Raw genomic sequence first — 18,636 nt, forward strand, 5'->3', positions numbered from 1 at the left:
TTGGCCGAGGGAGCCGGCGTACAGCTTCCGAGTCATGTGGCCAGCATGACTAAGCCGCTTCTGGCGAACCAGAGCAGCGCACAGAAACACCGTTTACCTTCCCGCCAGAGTGGTACCTATTTATCTACTTGCACTTTGACGTGCTTTTGAACTGCTAGGTTGGCAGGAGCAGGGACCGAGCAACAGGAGCTCACCCTGTTGCAGGGATTTGAACCGCTGACCTTCTGATCGGCAAGCCCTACGCTCTGTGGTTTAACCCACAGCGCCACCCGCGTCCCTTAATTTTAAGATTACTCCCATTAAAAAGAAACAGGCCTGGCATGTATCCACCCCCTACCTCTGCAGGCACAGCCTTCTGCTTTGGGGAGCTGGTGGAAGCCATTGCAGAGTGAGAGCCGTAAGTCTGTTTGCTATCACAAAAACAATGTCTGCTGAAAGTTGTAAAACAAATTAGCTTCTCCATTGTTAGGATAAGAAGCTAATTTAAAATCCAGACACTCTCTGAACTGTGTGTGAAGATGAGAGGGAAGAGAAGAGGATTAACCTTATGTAAATTCATCCCTCAAGAGTTCAGAACTGCCGAATTTTGTGCTCAGCAGCATTCTGGTTTGGAGCCCTTTGGAAAAGCTTCTGCCTGACGGGTCCCTGTCTTGACTGCCTCCGGATTAAACTGGTTCACTCACAACCACGCACAGAGAAAAATCAGAGGCTATCTTCAAGTGAGGTCGAAGCAAGGTTATTGAAGCCCGTTCCAAAATGCTATACTTATGTACATGGCTAAATTCAGACATAAGAGTTTTATCAGCATGTAATTATAATATTCATGTGGGAAGCTCATTGAACCAGAGATCTGTTCCCCCACCCCACCTTAAAACGTAATAACACCAGAAGAGCCTGCTGGATAAGGCCAATGACCCATCTAGGCTGGATCTAGACACATCAAAGAAGTGTTTCTGTTAAATGCGTTGCAAAATTTGTATGAGAAATCGGGTTAGCAAAAACGGAACTCCACAGTGCCATCTGGTGTCACAGTGTTAGAATACATAAACAACACATATAAAAAGTGTTTTTTCTTTGCCTATGTAGCTGAGTCCCTAGTCCAGCATCCTGTTCCCAATGTGGCCAACCAGATGCCACTGGGAAACCAGCAAGCGGGACACGAACACAACCACACTCTCTGTTAAGTTGTGGGCGAACATAGCAGATGACACAGCAATTTTTTAAACAGCTCTTCTTTATTCAGATGCCAGAACAGAACTAGGCTGAGGAGCTCAGTCAGCCTGCTTATACAGAGCTCCAGAACAATGCAACTGTTGCCATTTTCTAAAACTATCCAATCAGTGAACGTCACTTTTCGATCCTTCATTTGCATACAAACCTATCCAATCACTGAACGTCACTTTTCGATCCTTCATTTGCATAACTATCTACAGTATCCCCCTGCTGGCCCAGGGTGAGAACTTCAGTACATAACACTCTCCTCTCCTGAGGTTTCCAGCAACTGGCATTCAGAAGCCCTACTGCCTATGACTATGAGAGCATAGCCACCTATCCTCTCCATCCATGGTCCTAGTCTTGTTTCTAAGGGCTCCTCCCCAATTTTTTTTGCTTACAAGTATGGATATAAGGGGACACGGGTGGCGCTGTGGGTTAAACCACAGAGCCTAGGACTTGCCAATCAGAAGGTTGGCGGTTCGAATCCGCATGACGGGGTGAGCTCCCGTTGCTTGGTCCCTGCTCCTGCCAACCTAGCAGTTCGAAAGCACATCAAAGTGCAAGTAGATAAATAGGTACCGCTCCGACAGGAAGGTAAACGGCGTTTCCGTGCGCTGCTCTGGTTCACCAGAAGCGGCTTAGTCATGCTGGCCACATGACCTGGAAGCTATACGCTGGCTCTCTCAGTCAATAAATCGAGATGAGCGCCACAACCCCAGAGTCAGCCACGACTGGACCTAATGGTCAGGGATCCCCTTTACCTTTACCTTTATGGATATAAGAAGACTTCTTTTTCTGTTCTGTCCTGCATTTGTTGCACGCAGCACCGTATCCATTTCGCTGCAGTTTGCCTTCTGCCAAGATCCACATTATTTGACTCGCTATCAGCTTAATTACGTAGGTTGCATTGTCATTTCATTATCCCACCCCAAAGGACATGCTATACAAATGGGGGGGGGATCGTAATAATTTATGTAACATTTGCAGACTGAAAGCAAAGCCAACAGCAGGCATAGGCAAACTCAGCCCCCCCAGATGTATTCGGACTACAACTCCCATCATCCCTAGCTAACAGGACCAGTGGTCAGGGATGATGGGAATTGTAGTCCCAAAAAACGTCTGGAGGGCCAAGTTCGCCTATGCCTGACCAACAGTGAATACCCACTGATATTCCAATTACAGACACGGAACAAATAAGCAGACTCCCAGCAATTTCTGCTCCCATTTTCATCAGAATTCTCTGGCATCTGTACCTACAGAGAAGGATTAAAAACAAACCAACCACGGGGGAAACATTTGCAAATGACACCCCCACCTGCAGCCTGAAGTGGTACTGTCCTTTCTACCCTGTTGCATGTGTAGACTAACCCCTAATTTCTTTATGGTACTGCACTACCCTAAGGGAGCGAGTGCCATGCAAAGGAGCAGGCGACACCCATGTCTCTGTCCCATCACTTGATGCCTATCTCATAATGTTGGAAGGATAATGGGAATGTAAACAAATACTTCACTTTGTCATAAATCGGCTCTAATTACAGCGCCATCACATTATATGTGTGGTGGAGATCTAAGAGCAATGATTATGTTGGATCTGACATTGGAAATCCTGGTCGTTGTGCTTTATACTGTTCCAAGGGGAGCGCTGAAAAAGAAAGGCCATTATTACGAGGATATGCACATCAGCCTGTCAGCTGGCAAAACGGGCAGCACAACAATTTAATGACCCTCCTCCGTATAAAGGTATAACTCCTTATAAATCTTGCTTAGGGATACCATTTTAATGAGGTCAATAAATCTGAGCTGTGCCATCCAGCATGCAAAGCGCCAAGCTAGGAGAAAGGGATAAATTCAGCCGCACTGCCAGCATTAGCCTTTTCGAATTCCATGGCCAATGTCCAACAACTGCTTGGCCAGATGGTAATCATCGCTAGAGCAGGAAACAGGTTTTTGGTTTTGCATATTCCACGTCGCTCTTAAAAGTTTGCCCTAGGACTAAGAATTATGGCATCTGAGAAGTGGAATGGCTGCACCTGCCAATAGAACACGGACATATGGGGCACTTCTGTTAAAGGCCAGAAAGTTTCTAAGTTCCCCTTTAACTAAGTGCTGCTGGCAGCCAGCTCCATAACTCTGTGCTGACCTGCTCTGTTGCATGCAGAAGGCATTGTGGTAGTGGAGATGTTTGTCTATATTGTATGAGCATCTCCACCACACTGGTTTCTCAGTTGCAAATGGACTCGAAATTTTAGCTCTGTCATGAATCTAATTTATGACGTTATCAGGATTACATAATAATTTTTGTTGTTGTTTAGTCGTTTAGTCATGTCCGACTCTTCGTGACCCCATGGACCAGAGCACGGCTGGCACTCCTGTCTTCCACTGCCTCCCGCAGTTTGGTCAAACTCATGCTGGTAGCTTCGAGAACACTATCCAACCATCTCGTCCTCTGTCGTCCCCTTCTCCTTGTGCCCTCAATCTTTCCCAACATCAGGGTCTTTTCCAGGGAGTCTTCTCTTCTCATGAGGTGGCCAAAGTATTGGAGTCTCAACTTCACGATCTGTCCTTCCAGTGAGCACTCAGGGCTGATTTCCTTTAGAATAGATAGGTTTGTTCTTTTTGCAGTCCATGGGACTCTCAAGAGTCTCCTCGAGCACCATAATTCCAAAGCATCCATTCTTCAGCGATCAGCCTTCTTTATGGTCCAGCTCTCTCTCACTTGCATACATCACTACTGGGAAAACCATAGCTTTAACTATACGGACCTTTGTCGGCAAGGTGATGTCTCTACTTTTTAAGATGGTGTCTAGGTTTGTCATTGCTTTCTTCCCAAGAAGCAGGCGTTACATAATAATAATAATAATAATAATAATAATAATAATTTATTACTTATACACTATCCATCCGACTAGCCCCAAGAAACACTCAGTCCAGTTCTAATCTCAACCTTGACACATCTCCATATGCACATTCTCCATTAAGTTGAAACCCTTTCATGCTCTAAGTCAGAGTTTCCCAAACTTGGGTCTCCTACTGTTTTTGGACTACAATCCCCATCATTCCTTACCGCTGGCTGGTCCTGCTAGCTAGGGATGATGGGAGTTGTAGTCCAAAACAGACACCCAAGTTTGGGAAAACCTGCTCTAAATTTTTTTGGTATCAAAACTCCTTTCCCATAGATACTTTAGGCACTAGGTGAAAACATTTCTCTTTAACCAGGCCTTTGGCTGATTAACATTCAATGTCTTTTTCAAGGTGTTTCTGGGAGACATGCTATTGGTTTTGGTCCTTGTATTTTGTGTTCTCATTTTGCATTTTTATGTTGTGAACCGCCCTGAGATCTTAGGATGATGGGTGGTAAATAATAATAATAATAATAATAATAGCCATCCTGAATTATGTATCTCCCTGAATCTCCTGTGGGTGGCTTCCACTGCCATTACTGCCTGGTCCATTTAGTGATTTGATGATGTCACATTAAATGGATTAGAAATCAAACGTGATTAGGTTTAGTGCTAAACGCAAAGCGGAAGCAAAACACAGCCTTGTTGCAGAAGGGAAGGTCTAAAAGTGGGTCAGGGCACATTGCCCATACCTTTCACCCCTGGGTTGCAGGTATGCAAACAGTAGGAGCCAGGGCCAATGGCAGACAGAGCCAACTAATTCTGCTTCTTCTGCCTGCGGAGTTCTACAAGGGCAAATAATCAGGGAAGGATCGCTGTGCAGATCTCTGCATGTTGCCTTTCACCTAGATCTACACTTTTGCTTGTGTGTACATACAGGGGCAAATTTATTCATTTATTAGTTGTTTCATAAAAATTTACATCGCTGGGTTGTAAACACCTCAAAGCGCTTTACAAATGATAAAATAGCAAAATGAAGATGAAACAGCAAAATCAAGAAAAAAACCCACCACCCTACTTTTAAACATAGAAAAGTTAAAATACTAAAACAGATTGAAATTAACTCAACTTTCTAAGCCTCTAGGTAAAGGTAAAGGTAAAGGTAAAGGTAAAGGGACCCCTGACCATTAGGTCTAGTCGTGACCGACTCTGGGGTTGCGGCGCTCATCTCGCTTTATTGGCCAAGGGAGCCAGTGTACAGCTTCCGGGTCATGTGGCCAGCATGACTAAGCCGCTTCTGGCAAACCAGAGCAGCGCACGGAAACGCCGTTTACCTTCCCTCCAGAGCAGTAACTATTTATCTACTTGCACTTTGATGTGCTTTTGAACTGCTAGGTTGGCAGGAGCAGGGACTGAGCAATGGGAGCTCACCCCGTCGTGGGGATCCGAACCGACGACCTTCTGATCGGCAAGTCCTAGTCTCTGGTTTAACCCACAGTGCCACCCGTGTCCAAGCCTCTAGGTAGACCTGTCTAAACAGGAATGTTTTTCGCAGGCGTCAAAAAGATTACAGTGAAGGCGCCTGCTTGATTTCAATAGGCAGGGAGTTCCAAAGCGACTACCACACTAAACAACTGAGTTCTTACAGACACGAAACGGGTGTCATGTGGCACCTGTGTCATGTGACAATTCCGCCAATCAAAGTGGTTGAATGGGCGCATGGAAGGTAAGGTCATTTAGGGTGGATCTACACTGACCTGTTTAACGTTATTAGAACGTTATTAGATATATCATTTTAAATTTGTCACAGAACATATTTGTAAATTAAAGCGTTTCTTACCATTGTTTTTTTCCCTGTCAAAACGCTGTATCCCTATTGCTGGTTGGTGGTTGCTCTGCAGCGGCCCCTGGTGTCACATTTTAATAACACATTATGAACGTTAAAAATAGGACATTGTGTGTCCATTTGTGTTATCAAAACCACCCCTTAACCCGTCCTTAACGTTAAAAAAACTATGAGTGCAAATCCACTCTTAGAGGGCTGTAATACAGTCAAACCTCGAATGACTCCGTTTTCAAACATTTCGGCTCCTGAACGCTGAAAACCCGGAAGTAAATGCTCTGATTTCCGAACTTTTTTGGAACCCAAATGTCCGACGCGGCTTCTGCTTCAGTCCAAGAAGCTCTTGCAACCAATCAGAAGCCATGCCTCGGTTGTCAAACATTTTGGAAGTTAAATGGTCTTCCGGAACAGATCACGTTCGACAACCGAGGTTTGTCTGTATCTTCTTTCAAAGGGTTGTGTTTTCTGCGAAGTTCACTTGTGCTTTACAGAACTTGCACCCCATTGTCCTGAACTTGAAGCGCCTTGTGTTTTCGGTGTCCCTGAATGCTAAAAAGCTCCCCTTCTGTACTGGTTATAGGATACTGTTGCAGAAATAGTAAGAGGTCTCCAATAGGCCTAGGTGATGTATCGATACATTATCCAGGGCCAGTTTGAGGGCCAGATTGTGATGGTGTGTTGATCAGGCAGTATATCATGGGTAGGCTTTGCCTTCTTTCTCCATCCGAGCAGTTGATCGTCTCCTTCCTCCCTGGGTGTGGCTGGGGTGGGGCAGCTTCACCCCAGTGCCTTGTGCATAGCTGTCAACTTACAGATTTGAAAATAAGGGACCAGCAGCCTCGAAAATAAGGGATCAGCAGCCAAAATAAGGGATTTTCAGAGCACAGGGATGTTTGACTTCTGAGCCCCTCCGAGCCAAAGGCAGAAAGCCCAGCCAGCAGCCAAACGAAGCCTCAAGCGGTGGTTTCCACAGCGCAGCAACCCGGCAAAGGGGATGCAGCAAGGAAAACCACCGTCACTTCTCCGCTGGGAAGTGCTGAGCAAAGGCGAGTCCCCAGGCAATGCGGCCGATTTGATCGGCACAAGGCATGCAAGCTCCACCCCCCAGTCGTTCTTAAACTCCTTATTGGGTGAGCAACGCAGCCAAGCAACACAGTTGGAGCCTCCCTTCTCCCTTGCCAGCAGGGAGGGAGGGAGAGGAGCTGCTTCCTTTGAAACCCAGGAAATTTAAGGGACATCATCAATAACGGACAGCAGCGGGACACGGCGCTGGGATAAGGGACTTTCCCGCCAAATAAGGGACTGTTGACAGCTATGGCCTTGTGGGGCCAGTGCTCCTTCCTCTTCAACATTGCGATGTATCACCATATCGTGATGTTCAGCTGGTGATACATTGCAATGTTGAAGACCTCATATCGCCCAGCCTAGTCTCTGACTCCCTGTGACCCTGGACCATCACATGACAGGGCCTGAGGTTCACCAACCCGATGCTAGACAGCAACCTCATGTCCCTTCTTTTGAACCAGGCCCTGTGCTTGGCAGCATGATAGAATGCAGCAAGGATAATTAAGCAGCCATTGAAAAAGCACTGTTTGTTTGCAGCACAAAGTGGTGCATAATTACTTAAGCACCGTGGAGTTGTCTGCAGTCTGCATCTTATATCGAATGTCTGAGGACACGCCTACGCCTCTTGCTCAAGCTTAGTAAACATGCAATGATGTGAAAAGAAGTCAGATGGGGTAGGTGAGTCATTAGTACGCGTGGTTCTGGTAAAACACCTTTCTGCAAAAATCAGGTTCATTTCTCCCATAGCAAATTTCACCACAAATGGTACTTCTCTTGCTCCTGTCTGATGTTTGCCTTGAGTGCCCTCAAACAAGTACCTTCAACCTTTCAGGACCCAGTTTGAACCCAAACATACATCCGGGAACCCATTTATGGTGTAGTGGTTAAGAACGGTAGACTCGTAATCTGATGAACCAGGTTCGCTTTCCTGCTCCTCCACATGCAGCTGCTGGGTGACCTTGGGCCAGTCACACTTCTTTGAAGTCTCTCAGCCCCACTCACCTCACAGAGTGTTTGTTGTGGGGGAGGAAGGGAAAGGAGAATGTTAGCTTTGAGACTCCTTTGGGTAGTGATAAAGATAAACTCTTCTTCTTCTTCTTTTATCATATATTTGCTTGGTGGTTGAGCTCCTGTTAAGACCCACCTTGGATCAGGCTGAAACACACTACAGGTCCTGGCCCACCAGATGAAGACCAGTACCCTAGAGAGATGGCAGTATCTGAAGTTCATGAGAGTGTTTCACTTCTTTTTTTTAAAGACCATACTCCTATAGAATTTACTTCCATTTCTTGAATATGTGTAGAAGATAGAACTTTTAAAAAATCAATGTTATTAAAGGATTTCAACATATAATGCAACAAAAATGAAACAAAGCTAATACCGAAAGAAAACAAAATGATAAAAAAGGAAAAGAGAGGGAAAAGAAAAAAGAAAAAAGCAACACAACCACACAAACACAAATTTTATATGCTATCTTTATCTTCAATTCTCAAACAGAGATCCATATCTTCTCAGCTCCCACCTGGGCTGGCTCCTATCTTTCTTAGCTTCACACCCTGAGAAAAATCACTCTATTCTGTCTCTCACACAGATTTCTTCTATCAATCTTCTCTCTGTATGTATCTTCATATATTTATAAGCAATATCATATAATATAATATTAATAAAAAACTATTCTTGGTGACAGTGCCCCTGCTCACCACGGGAGTTGTGCCATTGTGGTGGTGTATTCTGGTGAGATCTCCCAGGAAGCTGCCACCACCGCCATACAACCTCAGAAAATGAGGCTTTGGAGGCGGTAGCACCTTCCCATTTAACCTTGGGTGGCAAGGTGGGGTGGGCCACCCCTAAATGATGCCTGCTTTATTTATTCATTCCTATCCTGCGAATCTTAGCTAATACGCATATCCTTTACATTGTTTGTAAACCATCCTGGGAATATAATTGTAATGTAAAAATACTTACAAGGCTAAGAATCAAACCTAATAATAATGATAATAATAATTTATTATTTATATCCCGCCCACTGTGGGCAGCTTCCAACAAAATATTAAAATACAGTAATGCATCAAACATTAAAAGCTTCCCTAAACAGGGCTTCCTTCAGAAGTCTAAAAGTCTGGTAGTTGTTTTTCTCTTGACATTAGGTGGGAGTGTGTTCCACAGGGCGGGTGCCACTACCGAGAAGGCCCTCTGCCTGGTTCCCTGTAACTTGCCTTCTCGCAGTGAGGGAGCCGCCAGAAGGTCCTCGGCGCTGGACCTCAGTGTCCGGGCAGAATGATGGGGGTGGAGATGCTCCTTCATGTATACTGGACTGAGGCCATTTAGGGCTTTAAAGGTCAGCACCCTACACAAATCCAGAGCGGAGTCTCTAAGACGGTTGGATGGCGTTTTGTATGTCTCCTTCTGGCAATTCCTACAGCCAAGCTGGTTCCAAACCTATTGTTCTGCTGTCCTTTGGGCCACATCAGTAAGGCCAAAAGGTGGTCTTGTGATGTGGGGAGCCCAGGACTTCCATACATACTGCCCAAGCTTGTTCATCACTTTAGTGGTTTGACTTCACCCCTGGAGGTGCACTCCATTGTCGCTTGAGACAACCAGACGCTAAGTCTTCAAATAACTAGGCATCGTCGTCCCCCCCCCCCCACTTTGGCTTCACCATGTCATCTATTTGTGGAAAGAGAAAAAGAGAGAGACGGGAACATTTATTTGTCCCACTACATCAGAAGTTATTTGGATTCTCTCCCCTGCCCTCCCAGGAGCTCTATACGAAACAGTGTGGGAAGATTTATCTTCTGAAAACGAGCTGTCGTGCCTTAGTGCACAAACCTTATCACAGATCTAATGGCGGAATAAAACTATTGGGAATGCTGTTGCTTTTCCAAGGCTGCTGAAAAGAAAATTAGCAGGTAAAGGTGCTGTGATGATTTGCCACTCCAGTTCGATCATTTGGAGCATTCGAAAACCTTATTTTTAATTAAGGATTTACTTATTCCTGAGCACACTAAGGACCAAAGAATAACTAGCCGGTGACAAAAGAGGGAAATTTCTTCACGCCCTGAATCATTCACGCTCCTCTGGAGTTCTTCTGACCAAAATTTACCTCCTCCACAAACACAAAAAGGAATCGCAAATCCAATGCATCTTACATTAGCACCTCCATAAAACTGATCGAAATATCAGAATTATTTACTGGGAAAAAGTGAGGCAAGTATTAAAAAGAGCTTTAACTACTAGGTCAAACCCAACATCTTTGATTTAATGCTGGAGGGGACACCTCTATTTTCATAGGGTGAGTGTTGGAGGGTATGAACTATACCTTTAAAGCACATTTGAAGCACGTTCCAACCCTCAAAAGCATTCTGCGCACTGTAGTTGCAATTTGCACAGGAGTTGCAGTATGTAGCAACCCTTAACATGCTACAGGGCCCAGAAAACTCTGAGGGAGAAAATGTGTTTCAAATGTGCTGTAAAGGTATAACTGTTTGCCGTGCAGCCTTAACACAGCTGTTCCTCTGGAAGTTCATGCTCTGTGGGGGATTCATATTATTAGTTAGAGTTAAACACGACCTTGAGCTTTTCTCTCCATCGTTCCTTTCAATATTTGCACATCTAAAACAGCATATTAATTACTATGTAGAATACAAACAGGATTAGGGTATCCCCCACCCAATAAACTTCAACAGGCCTTAAGAAGCTTCGCAGTAAATTCTACGCTCCGTACATTTCTAGGCTTTCAGTATATTCTTGCATGATATTTGCGGAAGGAAATGGCATTACTCTCTTTTCACATACAGTGGTACCTCAGGTTAAGAACTTAATTTGTTTTGGAGGTCCGTTCTTAATCTGAAACTGTTCTTAACCTGAGGTACCACTTTAGCTAATGGGGCCTCCCACTGCCGCCGCACAATTTCTGTTCTCATCCTGAAGCAAAGTTCTTAACCCGAGGTACTATTTCTGGGTTAGCGGAGTCTGTAACCTGATGCGTCTGTAACCTGAAGCGTCTGTAACCCGAGGTACCACTGTATATCTAATTGCCCATTTCCCCTCACCCTGGGAAGCAGAAGAAGTGTATTAGCACATGCATGGCATTCCAAAAGGTGGACAGCCTCCAAGCAGGGCTGCAACAGAAATTTGGAAAGCCACTACCACGTCAGCGTAGGCAATTTTATTTATTTATTACAGTGGTACTTTGGGTTTAGTACTTAGTTCCTTCCAGAGGTCCGTACTTAACCTGAAACTGTTCTTAACCTGAAGCGCCACTTTAGCTAATGGGGCCTGGTGCTGCCACCGCGCCGCCAGAGCACAATTTCTGTTCTCATCCTGAAGCAAAGTTCTTAACCTGAAGCACTATTTCTGGGTTAGCGGAGTCTGTAACCTGAAGCATATGTAACCTGAAGCCTATGTTGTAGCACCCTGCTTGTGGTTAACGCTTAGCTGGAATGAAATATTCAACGCAGCAATAGAGAAATTAAAATAATAATTTATTTGTCAGACAAATAAATGAGAGGCTCAGTGGTATATGGTTACCAAGCTCTGGCCTGGCCTCTTGCCATCCTGGCCAGCACTTATATTCCCTTAATCCAGCCCCCTTTGCTCCTCCTGTGGCTGCCTCTGTCCAATCAGCCTGGTTGAAATTCCTATTGGCTGTTTGGTAGAACCAATCACAAAAGATACACCCACAAAAGATACACCCACTTCCTTGCCCTTATAAGGGAGACAAAGAGCTATATATGTGACAAATAAGTAATAATATATCTTACATGGAATCTTAATTACCAGCTCACCTCTTGCCCTCCTTGCCCTATTGCCTTCTAAAACAAATGTTTAATCTTACATTTTTATGTTCAACAGATGTCAAGGATCTTGAGTTCACATCAACATTGAAAGATTTCCTTCATTTAAGGTTTCTAAACAAATGCCTGACAACTATATATCAAGAGTGCTTGGATGGCGTCTTCTGTCTAGCAGGGGGGCTAGACTGGTGGCTGACTTAATTTCAGGATAAATACAACTCTTACAACCATATGAAATAAGAATCTAACATTCCTTAAATCCTTTGCATAATTACATTTAAGCCAATATATTTAAGCTAATATATTTCATTCACTTATCATAGGTAGCCTTTTAAAAGAATAAAGCCTTTGTAAAGTAAAAAGGAACTCAGTAAAAAACAGCTTTAAAAGATTTCCCAAAAATGCTCTCTTTTCTTCTAGCCAAGCCAGTTGCCTTTTTCACTGCTCTTGGCCTTTCAACCTTAGAAAGAAGATCTGGCTCATTTTACTGGGAGGCACATTGGTATTATTTTACTATTTACCCTTGCCTTTAATTGTGTTTTCTCAGTCTGCAAGGGCAGCATATGTAATTCTCCCTTTTTATGACTTTGAGAATTGTTTTTCTACTATAAATCAATGGGGCCCCCTTGTCTTAGGAGAAAAACCTCTTGCCAAGGTTCTTTCTGCCTGGCATGAAACATTTGAAAATCCTTTTTTTAAGCTCATTTTTAAATACAAGCCTTGATTGCAATATATAAGCTTTGATAAAAATGCAGGCTTATGATTAGGTGCCTCAATGTAACCTGAGGTATCACTGTACATTGATATCCCACCTTCCTCCAAGAATGTGGCTCTGCCCCTCTCCACATTATCCTTACAACAACTCTGTGAGGTAGGCCAGGGGACAGTAGTTGGGCCCAAGGAAAGCCAGTGAGCTTCATGACTGCATCGGGACTAGAACTGGCATTCCACGTCTTAGCTTGGTGTGCTAACCACTATGCCACACTGTCTAGTGGGACTGAGAGTCGTGCTCTGTGCTAAGCAGCTTCCTATGTTCTGAAATACATTGCTTTCATTAACAACAACAACAACAGTATGCAACAACAGCAGCAAGAATACTTATCGCAAAGTATTGGAAGACACAAGATCTACCCACCCGGGAAGAGTGGCAGTTGAAGTTGATGGACTACATGGAACTGGCGGAAATGACTGGCAGAATCCGAGACCAGGGAGAAGAGTTGGTGGAAGAAGATTGGAAGAAATTTAAAGACTATCTACAGAAACATTGTAAAATTAAGGAATGTTAGAAAGATGTTGGAATGAAGTTACATGGTTTTAGCAGAAATGCTATAAAGAATTAAGTACAATAAATTGTAAAGGGATTAAAGGGAAAATAAGGTTAGAACCTGTTGAGATAAATTATAAGACAAAGAATTGAGGAAGATGGAAAGGATTTGTGGAAACAATTAATTGAAGTGGGATACAAAAAAGGGAGGTGCGAGGAAGTTGCTGAAACAAGTTAAGGAAAGATAATAATATTGAAAGTATTGAATGTGTTTTTAATTGTTTTTCTTTTTGATTTGTTATATTTATGTAGTGTTTTTGTTTTTGTGCTGTATTGTATTGTTTTGTTTTGTTATGTTTGACTTTTTTCTTTTCTTTTCTTTGTAATTTCTAAATTCTTAATAAATATCATTTAAAACAACAACAACAACAACAACAACATTTTTATTATTGTTATGCTTCCCATCTGACTGGGTTGCCCCAGCCACTCTGGAAGGCTTCCAGCACAATATATAAAAAAGCAACTTCTCTCTACAGCCAGGTGATGGCAGCATTTTGGAATAGTATTTCAACAAGCTTACCGTAATTCTGTGCAGCCAAGCCTTTGATATTCCCAGCTAATTCTTTCTTGCCAAGGTTGAAAATTCTCCACAGGTATTGGGATAGTTAGGAAAACCACGGCTGCTTCCTGTTCACTTCCTGTCGGTAAAATATTCTCAAGATCTCTATTTGTAATTGTAATATAATGGGGATTCTTAAGCTATCTATGTGGCCCCCTTCTCCTGCCACACACAGAAAGAGAGAGATTTTAAGGTCATGACATTAAATCTTGTTAAGAATAAGTCAAGATAAAGATTTATGTCATGACTTTCTTTCCACGGGGTAAACCAAAGTGGCTAAGAGCGTATCGCCATTCCTTCTATTTCCAATGTTCTGCCTCTGAGTGACGTTGCTGCTGCAGTCAAAATGGCAGCACCCACATTTTAATCTCTCAGGAAAGCAGGCAGCAGAGGGTGGTCTATAACATCATCATCATCAACAACAACAACAACAACAACAATTTATTAGGGCAAATGGGGTACTCCCCTCCCCCCCGCCTGCCTTCTTACTTATAACAAGGGTGGACTTTGGTCTTTCAAATTTTGGCAGCGCCCTATGCGAGGCCAAAATTCAGCAGCCACCTGCCTCTTTTTTTAAAAAAAATAATATTTATTGCTTTTAAGGATTACAAAAAAGGAAAAGAAAAGAAAAGAAGACAAAAGAGAGAAAAAAGACAATACAATACAATATATAGACAACACAAAACAGAACCTAAACCCATTAAACTAAACCCATTAAACTAAACTAAACAAAACCCAATCCCTAACCCTAACCCTAAATAAAAAACAAAAACAAAAACAATTTAAAAACATACATCACATCTTTTCCATACTCTATCTTTCATTCCCTTGTTTCCTCGACCTCCTCTCACCTCTCTTTTTGTATTCCACTTCTGTTAATTGTTTCAGCAAATCCTTTCCATCTTTCTCTATTTTTATCATATTATAAATAACATTTTTAAACCTTATTTTCCATTAAAACTAAAATACTTATATATGCTTAACTCCTTATAACATTTCTGCTAAGGCCATAAAATATCATTCCACCATTTTTCTATCACTCATTAATTTTACAATATTTCTATATATAAACTTTAAATTTCCCAACCTTCTCCCACCATCTCCTCTCCCTGGATTCGGATTCTGCCAGTCCTTTCTGTCAATTCCATATAGTCCATCAACCTGGAGATCTTATGTCCGAGGCTCTTAACTCTTTTCCAGATCCCTTCTGCAGGTCTTCTTCATATTCTTTAATGCTAAAGAGCAAATCTCGGGAAAACTCCAACCTAACAATACTTTTATTCCTTCTAGACAGGTCAGCCAAATTTCCATAGTTGAAGCTAAGATCCATAGAGTATTTCAGGACATGTTTCAAGATTCCTCCAAATCCAAAGGCCCCCAAAACTTCAATCTCCTCCAGACCCAAGTCCATGTCCCAGAAGTCAGTTAATCCCTGCATAGAGGGATCTTTCCAACTTTCCTTCTTCAATCCGAGCCGGGATCCAATCCTCAACATCTGACTTTTTCTAGATTCAATCATAAAAGGCCTCAACGTCTAGTCCTCAATTTGCTTCTGTAAAACTAAGGATCCCGCTTGTATTACTTTAGGTGCTTTCTCCTTCTCCTCCACAATTTGTCCTGCCAAAATAGATTCCTGTACCAAGTCCTGAATTATTTCTGTGTTGGTGCTCATTTTTTGTCTCAAGTTAATCACTTTCTGTTCCAAGTTATCAATTTTAAAAGTCATGTCATCGGTCTTCTTATGAAGCTGTTCCAGCGAATAGCTTATCTTACATAATACAGTCACAATTGCTTCTCCTGTCAACATTTTTAAATGGTCCAAGGTCAATCTCTGGTTCTCACAATTCCTTATCTTGCAGCTGGTGATTCCCCAGTTACACTCCTGTAACAGTTTCAAAAGCTCCCTCTAGAGGGAAACAGTTTCCACTTGTATCAATCCTTTCAAACACAACTCAAACCATAAAAATAGTTTCAATTTTCAGTTACTTTTCCTCCTTTTTAAACGCAGAAGAGGACAATGGAAACAGTATCTTTCTCTTATTTAGCTAGCTGTCAAATATGTTCTGTTCGCAGTTAATGAACTCTTTCTGGCAGCCCGTTTCCAGGTTCAGAGCAGTGGTAATTTGATTTTTCACTCTCTCCTGCAGGCTCTCTAGGTCCAAAATTTCCCCCCTCTTCTCCTGCTTCCAAGGGGGGTTTTGTAATTTTAACCGATGGAAATTTAATCCTTTGCCAAAAACTTTCAAAGACTTTAGCTTGTAACGTCTTTGCTTCAATCTATTTACAAAAGCGGAAGGCGGACTTCCTGTTTAAGACCTTCCCAATTTGGTGCCAAATTAAGGTATTTAAAGATCCAATTTTCCGTTCTACTCACGGGTAGTTGTTTAAAGTCCAATTGTCCACAGGAAAAAGTCAGCACTCTCCGGCAACAGCAATGCAGCTTCACTCCGTGAAAGAAGCAGTCAATTCGAAGCACCGCGCCACTCACCCCACGTCACTCCGGATCCCCAAAACAGGGTTTCCCCGCGAGTAGGGGAGGCGCAAAAGGTGCCAGCCGAATCCAAGGTTCACAAGCTTCTCCCGCTTGTGATTTCAGTGGGTCTCTGCCTTCGCCGTGGTGGTCAGACCCTGCTTTCCACGGGGCAAGTTCCTCCCGATCGGAGGAGCTCCGCCATTGCCGGAGGTGCCAACCCGGAATTCAGCAGCCACCTGCCTCTTTCCCCCCATTTTGCTCAATCCGCTATGTCATAGTTGCAGCGCCCATAGTTACAGCACAGCTCCCAGTGTGGTGGAGCCAGTCACGCTACCCTAAATCCACCCCAGTCCTGTGGGGTTTCCACTGGCTGTCACCTTCTTCCTCCTTAGTCCCAGTCTTCCTCTTGTAGAACCCAGCCGGGAAGAAGACGAGTACAGTGGTACCTCAGGTTACATACGCTTCAGGTTACAGACTCAGCTAACCCAGAAATAGTACCTCAGGTTAAGAACTTCGCTTCAGGATGAGAACAGATATCGTGTTCTGGCGGTGCGGCAGCAGCGGGAGGCCCCATTAGATAAAGTGGTGCTTCAGGTTAAGAACAGTTTCAGGTTAAGAATGGACCTCCAGAACAAATTAAGTACTTAACCCGAGGTACCACTGTACATAGTTAAAACATGGAGCCCTTAGCTCTGGCTTCACCTAATGTTGGCCCCTCTCTTTTATACCCCGCCTCCTTTTGCCTTGGGCAGATTTTCTGCTTTCTGTTCTTATCATCCCTTATCTCTAAACTGGACTTCGAATGGGCAGCCTTTTACATATAGAGGGCTGCCCTCTGGCATCACTTCAAAAAGAGGACTGCATACCATCCAACAATTTCAAGCCCCAGGATGCACATTTTCCAGAACGTGCTCCTGCGATCTACACCTTGCTCTCACCTCCCAAAAGGGCTCTTTTTTTGGGTGCTGCCCGAGAGTGCAGCGTTGAGATTGTGGCACCCAAAATGGCCGCCATCATGTCATGTGAAAATACGTGATGTCCTGCTTTTTTCCTGGGCACCTGGCAAGTATGGGACTGTTCTCTGTAAAGGGGGATACATGGCCACCCTAAAGTTGTACACAATAAGGTCAGTAAGTTGACATTTGCCTGGGGTTACTAAAATAGAAGGCTGTCCATTTAAGCTTTCTGCCCTGTCCAGTAAGCTAAGCTGTTTGCCTCACAGGAGATTAAAGAGAGTTCTCCAATTTTCCCCCACCATGTTCCAGACATGAAATTGAGGCAGCAAGCGCACCTAGTGCTGAGGATTTTGAGCTAGACGGTGGTGTTTCCTGATTCTTGACAATGCTAAACCCTATGAGAAGAAGGCAACTTGTAAAGGGGAAACTCTGGAGTGTGGAGAACATATTATTTCAGCCTTGAGTGGTGGGCTCTGAAAATACATCCAGGCCATTGTTGGCTTTATAAAAAGACCACTGTTGACTCAGCACAGTTAGGTACGTCTGTGGAGGAAATGAATTCTCAGGCAGTGGATTCTATATGAATAAAAGGGCTTAATATTCTCAATTCCTCTAAGAGGTAGTCATCTCTGCCATACGAGTAAACATCCATTCTGCTTACTATTAGCTTATAAGGATTGCTTTTTTACTCTGTGAACTGCCCTGAGATCTTGTGATGAAGGGTGGTATATAAATAAGTAAACCAATTGTGTGTGTGTGTGTGTGTGTGAGAGAGAGAGAGAGAGAGAGAGATTATTATTATTATTATTTTCAACCAGAAAGATTTCGTAGCTTAAACTATGTGGAAAAATAAGATGTGTCTGAGGGTTGACCAAAAAAACTACAAAAAACTGACACCACTTCCAAGTTTCAGGAGTGCACGCTGGAGCCAGGCCCTGTGACCAATATGACTTTGCAGGACTGGGGCCTTCCTAAGTTTGTTCTGAAGAGACAAGGTGCAGCCTCACAGGTGAGGCCGATTGGTAACTCACAGCACCTGGTGGCAAAAGCCAGGAAGGGATATAAGGTCAGCATTTCCCTTCAGCTCTTTGCCACAGCAACACGTTTCCTGCGTTTGGTTTCTTGCTTCCTGATCCTTGAACCTCGGCTTCTTGACTCCCAGCTTCTTGATCCTCGGACCCTTGACTCCTTGCTTCCGGACCCTTGGCTTCTTGACTCCTGGCTCTCGGACTCCTGGCTTCTGGACCCCCATTCCTGCTCCCACCCTGCCATTCTTGCCCCAGGTCCTGACGTCCCCTGCCAGGACTTTGATCGCCTGTGAACTGGACCATGACACCAAGAAGTCTTAAAATGGATCATGACTTTATTAGAAATAAATGCAGGTGGCACTGTGGTCCAAATGAGGCTCCTGGGCTCACAGATCATAAGGTCAGTGGTTTGAATCTGTGTGATGGGGTGAGCTCCCGTTTTTCTGTCCCAGCTTCTGCCAACCTAGCAGTTCAAAAGCATACCAGCGCAAGTAGATAAATAGGTACCGCTGTGGTGGGAAGGCAAACAGTGTTTCT

General features: G+C 43.7%; 1 long non-coding RNA gene across 1 annotated transcript in view; it reads right to left on the minus strand.

Moving 5' to 3' along the window:
• Positions 1-1,216: 1,216 nt before the first annotated feature.
• The window catches only part of LOC310852933, a 114,236-nt gene continuing 96,816 nt past the window's right edge, over positions 1,217-18,636 (minus strand). Inside the window, exon 2 of the long non-coding RNA XR_014568456.1 lies at positions 1,217-1,480. This is a non-coding gene — a long non-coding RNA (uncharacterized lncRNA). The remainder of the gene's footprint in view (positions 1,481-18,636) is intronic.

Source organism: Podarcis gaigeae, assembly GCF_964106915.1.
Source record: "Podarcis gaigeae genome assembly, chromosome: 9".
NCBI lineage: Eukaryota > Metazoa > Chordata > Lepidosauria > Squamata > Lacertidae > Podarcis > Podarcis gaigeae.